We start from the raw sequence: 15,654 nt of genomic DNA on the forward strand, positions 1-15,654 counted from the left end.
CACCACCTCCCAGTCCTTTAAGGGCTGATAAAGGTAGTCTCAACTCTTTACTAATTTGATTGCTGAATGGATATCAGGACTGCAAGTTGCCCCATGTTCACTTGCAGCTGCCTTTTATATGTGAGAGTTGCATTAGTATGCTTTAAAGCAATGACTTAAAACACTCTTCTGCTTTATTCCTTGTTAATTTCAGTGAGAATACTTGCAAGATCATGGCCACTACTATCTGGAGTAACCAGACCTTTTAGTACTATGGGATTAGTTTTTCAATATTTGAATGTGTATTTTGTCAAAAACAAAAGTGACCAACCCTACAGGGATTCCTCCTTAAATTCTTGACTGTATGATTCCACTGTCATGAATTTGTCATATCTGCCTCCATCTACAATAGTGTGCTTTTCTAAAAGGCTTGTGCCTGGAGATGGCAGAATAGTATAAGTATGTGATTTGCATTTACTTTGTCACACCCAAAATTTTACACGTGCTTGATTGCACTATGTAGTGGGGTTTTGGAGTTTCTGCAGGGTTTTTATCTGAAACCGAGACTAGACACGTGGATGATCCACCCTTGATAAATTGACACATTTTCCATAAGAATTATTGAGAATTCCTGGCATCACTTGGCATCTTTTCTAATCACCCTATTTTTATTTGTTGTTTATAGTTTTATTGTGGTGAGAACTTAAGTATTTGGGGCTGGCATAATGATTAAGGTCTTCACCTCAGAATGTACAGTATTTGGTTAATTCTCAGCATTGAGGTAAATCTGCTAGGTGTAAAATAGTCCACAAGGGCAGATAGCCTAGTGCTTGCCTACGAACTAACACTAACGCTACTTGTGTGGATCAGTGTTCCAGAAGTACCAGGGATCTCTGCTGCTGGTAGAGTCTGTGTTTTGAGAGCTGAGCGCCTTTCCTCCATAGGCAGATGGTTCTCACCTCAGAGGTCCTGATTTACCTTGTATATTAACTTTAAACCAATACTATTTTTGTTGCCTTCTTGCTACATTTTTGTTTGCATAAAGAGTTTATCCCTGTCCAGTGGCTGTCTAAACAGAAGATTTCAGAGCATTGGGATGCTAAATACCATTTTAGTGAACTTTTGTATTGTAATTCCCAAGTCCTTGTCCTCAGTAAATTTATATATGTAAAACTCAGGGTGGTAGTGGTATAGAGGTGTGGTAGTAGTATAGGGCATATTGGTTCCAGAGAAGGCAAACGTGTCTGCTGAAGTCAGATTCCAGGTAGACTACCTTTGACCACTGTATTAGTGCTGTGGATCTGATGATTATCTTCTATTCCTATGTTGCAGTATACTTGGTGTGGAATTCTCTGCCTGAGGCGACCTGAACATCAGCTCTTGTACAAAAGCTTAAGCCTGGTTGCTTCAGATGTGTGTGACGTCGCTCGTAGGGCAGTAAACCAGGGACTTTTAAATGTGACATCTGCACGCACACACCTCAGAACTTTTCAGCTGCAGTCGACCATCACATCCATCTCTTCGTTCCTCTACTTTCAAGATGTCCAAAAGCTAAGTACTCTGTTGGGGATTTTGTTTTGTTTAGCTTCACTTGCTCGAGCTTGGTTTGCTGTTCACCCCTGTTAGGCTATGCCTACTAAGAAGGGTAAATGCCGATGCGAGCGTCTGATTCCACATAAGGACATGCACGACTGTTGCATATTTTGCCTAGGCTGAGAACACGACCATACCTCTTGCCCTATTTGTCAATTCTTTGTGCCGAAGATGCTCAGAAGCTGTCTAGCCATCCTTAATTTGCACCAGGAAAATCAGAGGCTTAAAAAATTAGTGCTCAGGAAGTATCCCGAATCGGCCGCCCCAAGGGAACCACCATGAAAAAAGGCCAAGTACTTCTGCCACTCTGCCCTTGGACGTCCCGCCAACTTCCAGTTTAGAGGTTGAAGGATGTCCGTTAGAGGAGTCTGCTTCATTGACTTCCCTCAGATGCTTTGAAAGTAACGGCCGGCACGTCCGCAGAGGTAGGTCAGATGTCGGCCCCTACTAACGTCAAGGGGGAACCAGCCACTGCCGGATAACCAACTGGGATGCCACTACCTAAAGTCCCAGCTCCCATCCAAGCCCCTGAATCTAGGCCTTCTCCTAGAGCTACTCCTTTAAAAAGGAGAAAAATAACCCCTCCCCCCCCCTCCATGGAGGGAGTTCCTGACTGGCAATCTTTCACCAACTCCTTGACGCAAGCCTTCATGGCCTTTAGGCCCACGGCCTCTTCACCCTCCACCATAACTGTTCTCAGCCCTAGGCCTGCCTCAGCTTCTTCCACCCACCTTCCCACGTCCCAGGAAGAACAACAGGAGATTTACTACTCATCTACTGAGTCCATTACTTCATCTCAAACTCCCTCTCTGCTAGAATACTATTCCCCTGATGAAGAATCCATAGAAGGGGACTCTCCACCAGCAGATATCACCTTGGGAAGACCATCACAAAGATGAAAGAATACTTTAAATGAGACACTTCCCAAATGACAAACTCAAAAGAGATGCTTCGAGTTACTTCAAGTGGAATCCCCCTCTCCTTTAACCATTCCACCAGTTATTCCTGCCTACCTTGATGCATTCTCTTCAGCATCAGAGAACCCAGACTCAACCACCGGCTCCTAAGAGACCTGATAGTTTTTGTAAAGTGCTGGATGACCAAAAATTCATGGTAAAACCACCCCTGGCAAGACCCATCAGTGATTGCTGTATCTCCTGGTAAGCAGTAAAGACAGATTCCCTCCTCATCCCTTTTACCTACTGACAAAGATAGTAAGAACGTGGACAGGATAGGAAAGAAGGTTTACACTTCCTCCACCCTAGCCTTTAGATTCATAGGTTGGTACTAGGCTATAGGCCCTAGGGGCCTATACAAGCCTAGCCATAACAATTTCCTGGCTATTTCTTCCCACACTATTTACTTCCCTGGATCTCTGTCTAGCAGGGCGACTGACATGATCCCCAGGGTGAATTTCCTTTCTCCCATCTAGTCGTCAAGGTTCCTTTTGAAGAGGGCCAAAGAGGCGCTCTGCTTGACATGTATGGGCAGTCTATTCCAGAGTCTGGGGAATCTCTGGGTCAGGAGCCTATCCCTCCAGCATGTTTTGTTTATTGTGATAAGGTTTATAAGGTTTAGATCCCTGGAGCGTGTGGCTCTGAGGGATTGGGATTTCTTTAAGTGTAGCATATCCAACAGCTCTGGGTTTGACATGGCCTTGTATGTTAAGCAGAGATCGCCTTGGAGTAGACGATATGCGACAGAGTATAGCTGGAGATTTTTAAGGCGGTCAGCATAGGGCATCTGCTTTAGGTCTGTGATTCTTTGTGAGGTATTTCTGCGGCCATTCCAGTTGCAGATGTCTTGAAGAGGTACATACCAAATGCGGCATTGTATTCTATAATGGTTCTAATGAAGAATGAGTACAGTGGGACAATGACCTCCTTTTTTCTGGATGAAAAGCCCTTCGTGATGAGGTGGTGTGACACACAGGATTTCCTGACTGTTGTGGCGATGTGGTTATTGAAGGTGAGACCACTGTCCACCTGTGTCCCCAAGTCTCTCATCACACTTTCAGTGTTTAGCATACTGCCACCTATGTGGTAATTCACAGGTAGATGCTTTTTCTCAAAGGGGATAACTGTACATTTCTTGACATTGAGCTTGAGCCCATGGGTCTGGCACCAAGCATATGTTTCTGTAAGGCCCTTTTGTAGAGTAATCCACATCATTGGGGGGATTCAGTAATGGCTCCTAGTTTGCAGTCATCTGCAAACTTTGTTAGCCAGAGTCCCTTAGTGTTGGCCTGTACTTCAGAGAAGTAGATGCTAAGCAAGAGGGGTCCCAGGACTGAACCCTGAGGTACTTCACTTGTCACTTGTCTGGAGTTGGATTTGGAGTTGGCTACTTTTACAATGTGGGTTCTGTCAGTAAGTCAGTTGGCAACCCGAGTGACGTAGGGATTAATGCCCTGCTTATTAATTTTATCTATGATTCCTGAGTGGGGGATGGTGTCAAAGGCCTTGGCAAGGTCCAGGTAGGCTGTGTGGACTACCTTACTCGTCCACGGCTCTGGAGACTGATTCAAAGAAGACATTCAGGTTCAGGAGACGAGATTGGCACTTGATGAACCCAAATTGGGTGGGGTCCAGTGTTTTAAGGTTGCCAGTGTCTTTGTTCATAAGTTCCATGATAATACGTTCCATGGCCTTGCAGATCAGGCTCGTCAGACTGATGGGACGGTAGTTCCCAGTATCCAAGGTGGATCCCCCCTTGTGGAGTGGGATAACTGTAGTGTGCCACTCGGGCACGAAGCCTGATGTTGAGGGTATGATTAAACATGACACTTAGGTGAGGTGCCAGTTCATTTTGTAGTTTATGTAGTACACAGCCCGGGATGTCATCTGGTCCCATGGATGCTGTATTCTTAGCTTTGGAGAGTAAGTTTTTTTACCTTTGTGGCTGTTATTACTGGAATTTGGCAATCTTCCGGTATTGAGATGTCCATTTAGGGGGTGAAAGGGGGGTGAAGTTGGCACTGAATTTATCTGCCAGGATATTGGCAATATCCATGGGATCAGTATATTTAATGCCATTCTGTTGTAGCTCAGAACAGATTTGAGCATTGCTATTTAGATTCTTGACATAGTTATAGAATGCCTTGTGGTTGTCTTTGGAATCTTTGGCAATTTTATTTTCGTATTAGCTTTGGAGGATTTTTTGAGCGATCTCAGCTTCTTACTGATGCTGGTAAGGGGAGATTTTTGCATCCTGGGATTTTCCTCTCTTCTGCAACAGTTTCTTCCTTTTGTTGTAAAGTTTGTTTATGGCAGGGGACCACCAGATTGGCTTCCTTTTTCTGGAGGAGAGCATCTTGGTTCTATTTGGGATGGCACGATTCATGCATGAGTGGATGTGCTCGTACAGTGCCTTAGTGTAGGACTCAGCAGTCTAACTTTCAGTTCCCGTCTGCATGGGTGTCATGAAGTTTGTAACTTCTGACTTGAGTAGCATGAAGTTGGCTTTGGAGAAGTTTTTTAATGGAGGTTTCCTTACTGGGGGTTGGGGGTGGGATGTGGATGTTAAGGGTGATTAGTTTTATGGTCTGACCTGACCAACGAGAGGGTGACCGTAAGTGTGGAGCATCAATTTCTCATGTTGGTAATGACCAGGTCTGGGATATTGGAGCCTCTGGTGGCACTGTGGATTAGTTGATCCAGGGCATTGGAATTTATGAATTCCAAGAACTGTTGGGCAAAGGTGTTGGTACACAAGTAGTTTTCTCAGTTAGTGGCAGGGTAGTTGAAATCACCCAGTATTAGGGTATTTGGTTGTATAATATTTTCTAGTATGTTTAGAAAGGTGTAGTGAGAGTCTTGGGGCATGGTGGGGGATCTGTAGCAAGCTACAATTTGGATTGCAGTCTTACCTAGTGTTAGTTGCACCTTGAGAATTTCAGACTCGTTGTGTTGGGCAACTAATCTGGTGGTGTGAGTATCCTTGGTGAATATGGACACTCCTCCACCTTTAGTGTTTCGATCCTGGTTTGGTGGCCGAAAAGTGTGGTAAGAATTGTAGTCTTGTATTGCAGGGGTGCTCTCTGGAGCCTTGAACCAGGTCTCAGTTACTGCACAGATATCAATGTTCTCCATTTTTAGGAGTGCCTTGAGAGAGTGCATTTTGAGGTTTAGACTTCTAGCATTAAGTAGCATTACTTTCAGATTTTGCATGCTTGTACCTATTACAGTGGTGGTTTTGTCCTGTGAACTTTGCCTAAAAAAGGCAGTATAGGGGTGGCAAGAGCCTTAGCCAGTAACCTGAATCCCAGGGACGACAGGTGCAGACCATCTCTGGCAAAGCATCGTGGTCTGTCGATCATGTTGCCCCAGACAGAGATACTGGATCCCCTTTGAATGACACCAGAAGTTTAGCCAATTGTTTAAGTCAATCATTTTGTCCTAATATTGTGGTATCATTTTGGGCGAAGGCAGGATGCTGCACAGGGCTGGGGTCATACCTGCCTGGCCCACATGATCTGAGAGATCTTCCATGTCTCTTCATGTAGTCCAGGGAGGTACGTCTCAAGTCATTCACTCCAACATGGACAATGACAGAGTCATATTTGTACTTGTTGTGGAGTGACTTGAGTGCAGGAGTTATCTGGCAGATCCTGGCACCCGACAGGCAGCTCACTGTAATTTTCTCCTTGTTCAGCGGGTTGAGTGGGACATCAGTGTGCCTGACTATAGAGTCACCTATGACTAAAGTGTTGGGTATGGGTTCTTGCCTTAGGGGCTATTGCTGGGTGGCGCACTGGTGGTGTGAGCTATGTGACACTTTGGTTGTGATTGGTGTTTGCGTTTCAGCTTCGGAGGCCCATGTTGCTTGGGCAGGTTACAGTTAAGGGCCTCCACATATGTGGATTTAGTGTTGCTATGTGTGGGTGTTGGTGTGAGTTTAGAAGGGCTATGTGTTGCTTGAGGTGTAGTGTGGGTGTTGACCTTCTCCTCTTGACTGACTAGCATAATCTTTGGTGGAGAGAGCTTTGCTTCCAGTTTGGCTATATAAGTGCGTCTCTTACAGGTTGTAGTGTTGGGTGGTAGTAGAGGGTTGTCTGTGTACCTGAGGCAATTGTTGCATTGCCCCAGTATGCCCAGATTCGCCAGGTGGACAGGAGAAATCGATGGAAGCTGACCCTTGGACAAGTCTGGCTTGGTGCTTTTTTTTGAAAAGTACAGGAGCTGTTTTCCCTTACCTTAGCAAGGTACTTTGCAATTATAGGCTGTTTAGTGCCTATCATTAATTTCTCCTTAATAAGGAGAGTTGAGTGCTTATATCAGTTTATCCTAAGCACTGCAGTGTGCACTAGAAAAGTAGGTAACTTAAGTTTTACCTGTCTAAAACGTTAGGTTTTAGTGGAGAGTCACTATTTTTAAAACAGCAAGATAGATTGAAAGGGGGTGATCAGTTTTGTATTCCGGTACTATGGAATACAGTAGAATGGCCAATAAATTTAAATAGTTGAAGGGGGAGTGATTTCACAAAATTATGACAATGTTGTGCTTACCCAAGCCAGTGAAAGCAGAGAGGAAATGAGATATATGGTCAAATTAACATAAGAGGCAGGCAACTAGAAAGACAGTGGTATTTAAGAACACAACAGTGACGGGGGGGGGGGGGATTTCTGCCTGACTCACAAGAGACGGAGCTATCAAACCCATATGATAAAAAAATGCTTTGGACCTAGTTTCCCAAGCTTCTACCCTCCTGTCACCCATGCCTGACTGCCCCAGCAAAACAGAGGTAGGGTCTAAACTGTCCCTGGCTTCTCAAGTGGCCAGACATTTTCTTAGATGCAGTTAAGATGCAGCAGGAGGCATCTGCAAGGTCTGCTGCTTCTGTATCAGTCCTATGCCAATACTCATGGCTATAACTTTAACCCCTACCAGAGGACTTAGTCAAAAATTCTAGATGACCCTCTAGACCACAACCTCCTGTTTGGTAAGCAGTCTGCAGACCTCTTTAAAAACCTTCAGGAGAAAAGTAAAGAGCTTCAAGACATTAAGCACCTGCTGGTGTCTCCCATTCCCAAATGTTACTGAAATTACCCTGCTTAAGACTACCTTTGTCAGAAGGACACCCTTCTCTGCTACTCCATCCTCTTCAAACATAGAGAGCCACGAGGCAGACCACTTCCAGACTAGCCACCTCTCAACCTACTCAGCCTTTTCATGACAGAAATGGCCTCAGCAATGCTTTACTGCCTTGCCCACCTACATTTGTCAGTCTGCTTCTCCCACTGCTTTCCCCTTTGGAGAACCATCACCACATACTGCTAGATGCTGCCTGCAGTACAAAATGGTTATTTCCTCTCTCAGAAAGAAAATCCTCTTACAAAGGGCATCCTGTATTCCTCAAAAAAACTACATCTTATTCCCCAGGTCTTACAGGATCTTCTGAACCATGGGTCTATAGAACCTGTCCCTCCAGGACAAGAAGGAAAAGGCTCTTACTGAGGATTTATTGTCCCCAAAAAAGATGGCCCTTGTTGGAGGCCAAATATGGTTCTGTGCTTTCTAAACCTCTTCCTAAAAGTTCCATCATTCCGAATACAGATCCTTGCCCCACTATTGCCAGCCCAGGCCTTTATGGCTACACTTTATCTAAAGGAGGCCTACCTCCATTTCCCCATAAAACCCTCTCTCAGAAAATACTTAGGTTTTACTGGGCCCTGTTCTCACTTTCAGTTTACAGCCTTGCCCTTTGGTTTATATACTGCACCCAGGGTATTCACAAAATTCCTCGCCCCAGCAATAGCCTTTTGCAGAACCAAAGGCATTCAAATTTACGTCTGCCTAGACGGCATCCTCATTCTGGCAGAAAGAGAGGACACCCTACAAAACCAACCACAAAAGAATAAAACTAAAATCCACAAACAGTCAGCAACCGTCCAAAGGTTTAATAAATCTCCAGCGCTTTGGCAAAGCCTTCAAGGAGTACATAAAACAATCAGTGAACCTCCCATTTAAATACAAAATTATAACCCAATTATTCAATTAAAATTCAAACAAGCAACCTCCAATTACATTCCAAATTGAGTCCTAAAGGGGACAAAGTATTAAACTTTAAAATATATACACTCTCTTTATACATTAATTTCTTTTTATACAAGCTATCTGAACAAAAACCTATTTGTATTTTTTTAAAATAGTTCTTAAATCACAAGTTTTATGCACTCCTTGAAGGCTTTGCCGAAGTGCTGGACAACCCCACAAAACCACCTGCAGATGTTCATCGTGCATACAGCTGCAGTCATAACAGATGGGTTATCCTGCCGTCAGGCGGGTCCTCGGTCGGCCGAATTCCAAAGTCTAGGTCCGGTGTCGGTTGTTGTCGCTTCTTCCCTGACGTCAGTGCGGCAGGGGTATAAAAGAGGCAGCCAACGCCATTTTCTCCAGTCTTTCTTGCCGCGCGGTGCCGAAAGCAGAAGCAGTTCGCAAGTGCCGGTCAGCCAGCTCCTGAGATTTACGAAAATATTTCAGCCGAAGTCTTCTTGAAAGCCAAGTACCCCGTAGGGGAAACTTTTCTTAGTTAATAATTGCATTTCATGTGGGAAGCAAATACCGCATAAGGATTTCCACTCTTTCTGTATTCCTTGCTTAGGCCCAGACCACGACGTCTCGGCCTGCCGTTTTTGTGCTAGATTCAACAAACGCACTATTAAGCGTCGGACGGAGTTCGCCCATCACTATTTTGGTAAAAAAAATTAATTATATTATGTCGTCGGATACTCCGACTCCTGTTTTGAGTAAAAGACGCAAAGATAAGGACCGACATACGAGGTCCGCGACTTCTACTGACACCACGCTAAGGCCGACTACAGATTCTCAGCGAGGCGCCTACGCAGCCCCTGAGTACCGATGACACTTCATTACTGGTGTCTTCTGTGCCCGAGGTCGCAGGCTCCTTGATCCCCATTCCGACTACAGATACCGACGCCACTCTTGAACTCAGAATTTAGACAGGCCTGCCACTTCTCAAGGTGTCTTCAGGCCTTCCTCCTTCTCTATTAAGGCTTTTACAAAATCTAAAGCAGCCATGAAAACTAAAAAACAAGGACCTCAGACCCCCTCTCAAGGCTCCATGCCTATAAAACAGATGCTTAAAATGGCTGAGGATTTGATTACTCTTATCAGGGGTTCTCAACCCCCCCTTGGACAAAAGGCCCAGATTAGAGGAAGACTACCCTTCCTCAGATCAAGCCTGTATTACCTCTGAACATTCTGAGGACCAGGAATATACATATTCTCCTTTTGAAGAGAATGATGCAGAGGAGTATATTCCCTCAGTCTCCCCCCCTGAGGACTACTCTTTTGGGGAAACACTACATACATTGAGGGAACACTTTCACTGGGAAGGCCAAGATTACTCAGATTCCAAGAAAAGGCTCAGGGATTTTCTCTTGCTCCCCCAGCATAGGTCTCTGGCTATCCCTCCTGTCTTAGATATATTAGATGATGTGTACACAGAAGCCAGCCTCAACCCAGATTCTTTACCTCCAGCTCCTGTTAAACCAGGCAGGTATTACCGGGTTCCTGATTCACACCAGTTCCTATACAAAAGCCATACTGCTGACCCAGAAACTATTTCACAGGGTCCCAAGGGAATTAAGGCCTCTACTGCTAAAAACCCATTACCTTCAGAGAGAGATTCCAGAGCTTTGGAAAGGTGGGGGGAAAAAGGTGTATACCTCGGCCACTTTAACCATGAGGGCATTAAACTGTCAGTTCCATATGTTAAAGTATCAACAGTTTTTGTTATCTCAGTTGAAAAGCAAAATGACACAACCAGAACAACCAGATTTAAAAGAGTTGCAGGATTTGCTGCATAGTACAGAGCAAGTGGGTAGACATACCTTGCAGTGTGGTTTTGCTGCTTTAGAGGCCTCATGTAGAGCTGCTGTTACAGGGTCTGTCATACCTAGACATGCTTGGCTCAAAGAGCAAGCCTTACCAGATCATGTCAAAGCTAAATTACTAGATGCACCTCTTTAAAAAGATGTATTGTTTGGTGTTAAAGCTGAGGGGGTAAGAAAATGGAGGAAAAGGCGAGATCAATGCAAACAGTGAAAGATTTCCTGCAGGTACAACCTCCACGTTTCAGCAGAAACTGGCCTTTAAAAAATTGGTCCTTTCCAGCCACGGACAGACCTCAGAGGCAGATACAGGCGCCCGAGGGGTAGAGGGCAATCTCAAGGATCATACAGAGCCAGACAATGGCAAGCACCAACCCCAAGAGGTGGAGAAGATAGATCACAGTCATTCAGAAAGCAGACACAATGACTTTCCCCTTTAGATAGAGGAGCTCTCTGATTTATGTAGCCCAGGCAGGTATGACCCTAACCCTGAGCAGTATCCTTCCTTCACCAAGAATGATGCCACAATATAGAGACAAGATGATCAGCTTTAACAATTGGCTTAATGTCTGGTGTCATTCAAAGGGGATCCAGTGTCTGTCTGCCTGGGATGACATGCTTGACAAGCCATGCTGCTTCGCAAGGGACGGCTTGTACCTGTCACCTCTGGGATTCCAGATATTGGCTAAGGCTCTTGCCACCCCCATAGTGCCTTTTTTAGGCAAGGCTCAAATTCTAAACCTACCACCCTAGAAAACAAAAATGGGAAGAAACTGAGGGTAATGCTGCTCAATGCCAGAAGTCTAAATCTCAAAATGCACGCACTCGAGGCCCTTCTCAGTATGGAGAACATCGATGTCTGTGCTGTAACTGAAACCTGGTTCAAGGCTCCTGAGAGCACCCCGGCACTATTAGGTTTTACCTCATATCATGCGTTCGCCCCAAAACCCGGACCACACCACAAAAGGAGGGGTGTATCCATATTCATAAAGGATACCCACACCTCCAGGTTGGTGGCAACGCACTAAGCTTGAAACCATCCAGGTGCAACTAACCATAGGCAAAACTGCTCTACAAATTGTAGCATGCTACAGGCCACCCTCTCAAACTCAGGAACCCCACACAGCCTTCCTGAAGACACTGGAGGGTATAAATGTATCTCCAAACACCATCATATTGGGTGACTTCAACTACCCGAATATAGACTGGGAACATTACTCAAGCCCTAACTTTCTAGCCCAACGGTTCCTGGAGTTCATAAATTCAAATGCCATGGAACAGCTAGTCACTGTTCCCACGAGAGGAGAAAATATACTAGATCTCATTGTCACAAACATGGGGACAAAATGCTCCACACGAAGTATATCCCTCATTGGTGAGATCTGATCATAAACTAATCTCACTGGAAATCCACATCCCCCCACCCCAAACAAAAGACCATAGTGAAGAACTTCTCTAAAGCAAACTTCACACTACTCAAGACTGGTGTGGTATCCTTCAAGGCCCCTGAGCCAGAGGAAACCACAACCCAAGCTGCGGAAGCCCTTACAAATGCCTTCTATGAACACCTCCAGGACTGCATGGATCAGGCAATCCCAAATAAAACCAAGACTCTTTCCACAAAGGGCAAACGTCCAGTCTGGTGGACCCCAGCCATTAAACTTTACAATAAGAGGAGAAAGCTATTACATGATAGAACAAAATCCATAAAAGGAAGTCACCCCTGATCATTATTAGTAAAAAATACGAGCACTCATAAAATCAACTAAGGCCAATTTTGAGAGAAAAATTGCCATGGATTCAAAGGACAATCATAAGGCCTTTTTCAGCTATGTTAGGAACCTGGGTGGAAACTCCCAGATATGCTCAGAATTAGTCCAAAATGATACAAAAATCACTGAACCCACAGACATTGCCAACATACTGGCAGACAGGTTCAGTGCAAACTTCACCCCCCCCCCCCTAAAGGAGAGATAACTATCCCAGCCGGGTGTAGCCTCCCGGACATCTCAAATGCGCAGGTGAAAGCTGCTCTCTCTAAAGCTAAAAACACAGCATCAATGGGACCGGATGGTGTCCCCGGCTGTGTGCTACACGAGCTAAATGAATTAAACCCGCACATAAGGCAGCTGTTTAATCTCAGCCTTACCACAGGATACGTGCCCAAGGAGTGGCGTACGGCAACTGTGGTCCCACTCCACAAAGGCGGCGCCTCTACGGACCCTGGTAATTACCGCCCCATAAGCTTAAGTCTAGTCTGCAAAGCTATGGAGAGGATCATAGTGTAGCTCATAAACAAAGATATAGGGGACTTGCAGACATTGGACCCGACCCAGTTTGGCTTTGTCAAGGGAAGATCATGCCTTTTGAACTTGGTCGACTTCTTCGAAACAGTCACCAAGGCCATTGATGAGGGAAAGGCAGTCCATACAGCCTACCTTGACCTTGCAAAGGCTTTCGACACAATACCCCACTCGGGTATTGTAGAAAAACTTACCAGCTTAAATGTAAACCCATATGTCACAAGATGGGTTGCAAACTGGCTTAAGGACAGAACCCACAGGGTTAGAGTTGCTGGCGCTGTGTCAGACTCCAAGCCGGTCACAAGTGGTGTCCCACAGGGCTCGGTCCTTGGCCCCCTATTGTTTGGCATCTACTTCTCAGAAGTACAGGCCAACATGGGAGGACTTTGGCTGACAAAGTTTGCAGACGACTGCAAACTGGGCGCCATAGTGGAAAGTGCATCGGACACGGATATCCTTCAGAAGGGACTCACGGAAACAGCTGGTGCCAGAGCCATGGCCTGAAGTTAAACGCCAAAAAATGTATAGTCATACCCTTCGGGGAAAAACAAGGTAACCCCAAGCTACCATATAGGTGGCAATCCACTAAGCACAGAAGAGGTTATCAGGGACCTGGGGACCCAGGTTGACAGTGGCCTTTCTTTTGACACTCACATTGCTAAAGTGGTTAGAAAGACCTTCTACATTGCCCACCTGATCATGAAGGGATTCACATCCAGATCTAGTGAGGTCATTGTTCCCCTGTACTCTTCACTTATCAGACCAATATAGAGTACAATGCCCCATTCAGGATGTATCTCACCCGGCATCTGCAGCAATTGGAGAGACCCCAAAAGTTCCTCACCAAAAGGATAAAGGGACTCCAAAATCTGTCATATGCTGCCAGATTGAAGAAACTCCAGCTCTATTCAGTCGCATACCGTCTGCTCAGAGGTGACATGTGCCTGACATACAAGGCCATGTCCAACCCGGAATTGATGGACATGCTCCACCTCAAAAAATCCAAATCCACCAAAACCACTAGAGCAAGCGACTTAAACCTTAGCACGGATATAAATAGGACGTGCTGGAGGGATAGATTTATCACTCAGAGACTCCCTATGCTGTGGAATAAAATCCCGGTCCATGTGAGGCAGAGCACCTCGCTGACTTTGTTCAAGAGAAATCTAGACCTGTGGATGGGAGATCGTAGGTTTACCCCGGGAATCATCTCTGTGTCACTGCTGGACAGAGGCACAACAAACTAATGGGCACAGTATTTTTTCATATAAGGGGTGGCGTAAGCCACAAAAATTTGGGCTAGGCTTATAAATGCCTTAGGGCAGATAGCCTAGTATAAACCTATGAACCTGCCAAGCAAAGCTTTAATGGCAGCACCTTTAGGTGGAAAACTGGCATTATTCTCAAAAAAATTGGCATAGTGTCACGAGACAAATGGATTCTGGACATTATAGACAGAGGCTACAGATTCCACTTTCACACCCTTCCAAAAATGAGAGGCATGCCAAACCTGCCTCAAAATCAAAGGGCAGAGGCACAAAAACAAATTACAGCTCTCATGGACATGAAAGCTATTCAAGAGGTACCTGCAAAAGAACAAGGTGAAGGGTTTTATTCCAGACTATTCCTGGTACCAAGGAAAGACAAAGATTGGAGACCTATTTTAGACCTATCCATCCTAAACACATATTTACAGGTACCAAAATTCAAGATGCTCACACTAAGCAGCTTCTTCCCATGCTGGGCAAGGAGTCTTGGCTGGTAACATTGGACCTCAAGGAGGCATACCTGCATGTCCCTATAAGACAAGATTGCAGAAGATATCTCAGATTTCTTGCAGGTTCAACCCATTATCAATTCTCTGCATTGCCCTTTGGCTTATCTACTGCGCCCAGAGTGTTTACGAAATGCCTGGCATCAGTAATTGCCTTCTGCAGACTTCAAGGAATACAAATATACCCATATCTGGACGACTGCCTGATCCAAGCGGACAGCAAGGACATACTTCTGAAACACTTGGCGTTTGTAATAAAACTGTTGAACTTTCTGGGATACACAGTCAACAAAAAGAAATCAAAACTAATACTCTCTCAATCAATAATTTTCCTGGGTGCCAGCTTGAATACAATCACCCAGATGACCTACCTCACGCCAGACAAACAAGGGCAACTATCTCAATACTTCAGCAAAATAGCAAACTTCACCAGGCTGACTGCAAGGAAAGTCCTGCAGGCTCTGGGATTCATGGCATCTTGCATCCTGCTGATCCCATGTGCAAAGCTGCATATGAGGAAACTTCAATGGTACCTAAAAAAACATATGGTCTCAACACAGCCACAGTTTGGAAACAATTATGCCACTCATTCCATGTCTTCAAAAGGAATTTCTGTGGTGGGCTCAAGCATGCCAAAGAAACATAGGTCTCCCTTTCTGCATATTTCAAGCAACTCAAATCATCACAACAGACACCTCTGACTATGCATGGGGGGCACACATGACAGATCAATGCATTCAGGGAAAATGGTCCCAAAAAGAGAAGCACCTACACATCAACCAAAAGGAAATGCTAGCAGTGCAAAATGCTATTATGGCCTAAGACCTACTGCATCCAGGCCAGCTATTGATAAGGACAGACAACACCACAGTGATGTGGTACATAAACAAACAGGAGGGAACTCATTCTTACCCTCTGTGCAGACTAGCCATGACCCTTTGGAACACAGCTCTGGAATTGCAAATCCAACTTCAGGCACAATTCCTGCCTGGAAAGGAAAACACACTGGCAGCCTAAGCAGAAATATGACAGATCCACACGAATGGAAGTTGCATCCTCAAGTTTTCGCAATGATAACTCAGGCATGGGGACAGCCAGACATAGATCTCTTTGCTACCCACAGAAATTACCAAGTGAAAAAATTTTGCTCA

General features: G+C 45.1%; 1 protein-coding gene across 1 annotated transcript in view; it reads left to right on the forward strand.

The window, feature by feature from the left end:
- Nucleotides 1-15,654, forward strand: part of NXF1 (nuclear RNA export factor 1) — a 1,877,750-nt gene that overhangs the window by 724,463 nt on the left and 1,137,633 nt on the right. The window lies entirely within an intron of this gene.

This window comes from Protopterus annectens, chromosome 6.part1, assembly GCF_019279795.1.
Source record: "Protopterus annectens isolate FY-2018-M chromosome 6.part1, PAN1.0, whole genome shotgun sequence".
Taxonomy (NCBI): Eukaryota; Metazoa; Chordata; order Ceratodontiformes; family Protopteridae; genus Protopterus; species Protopterus annectens.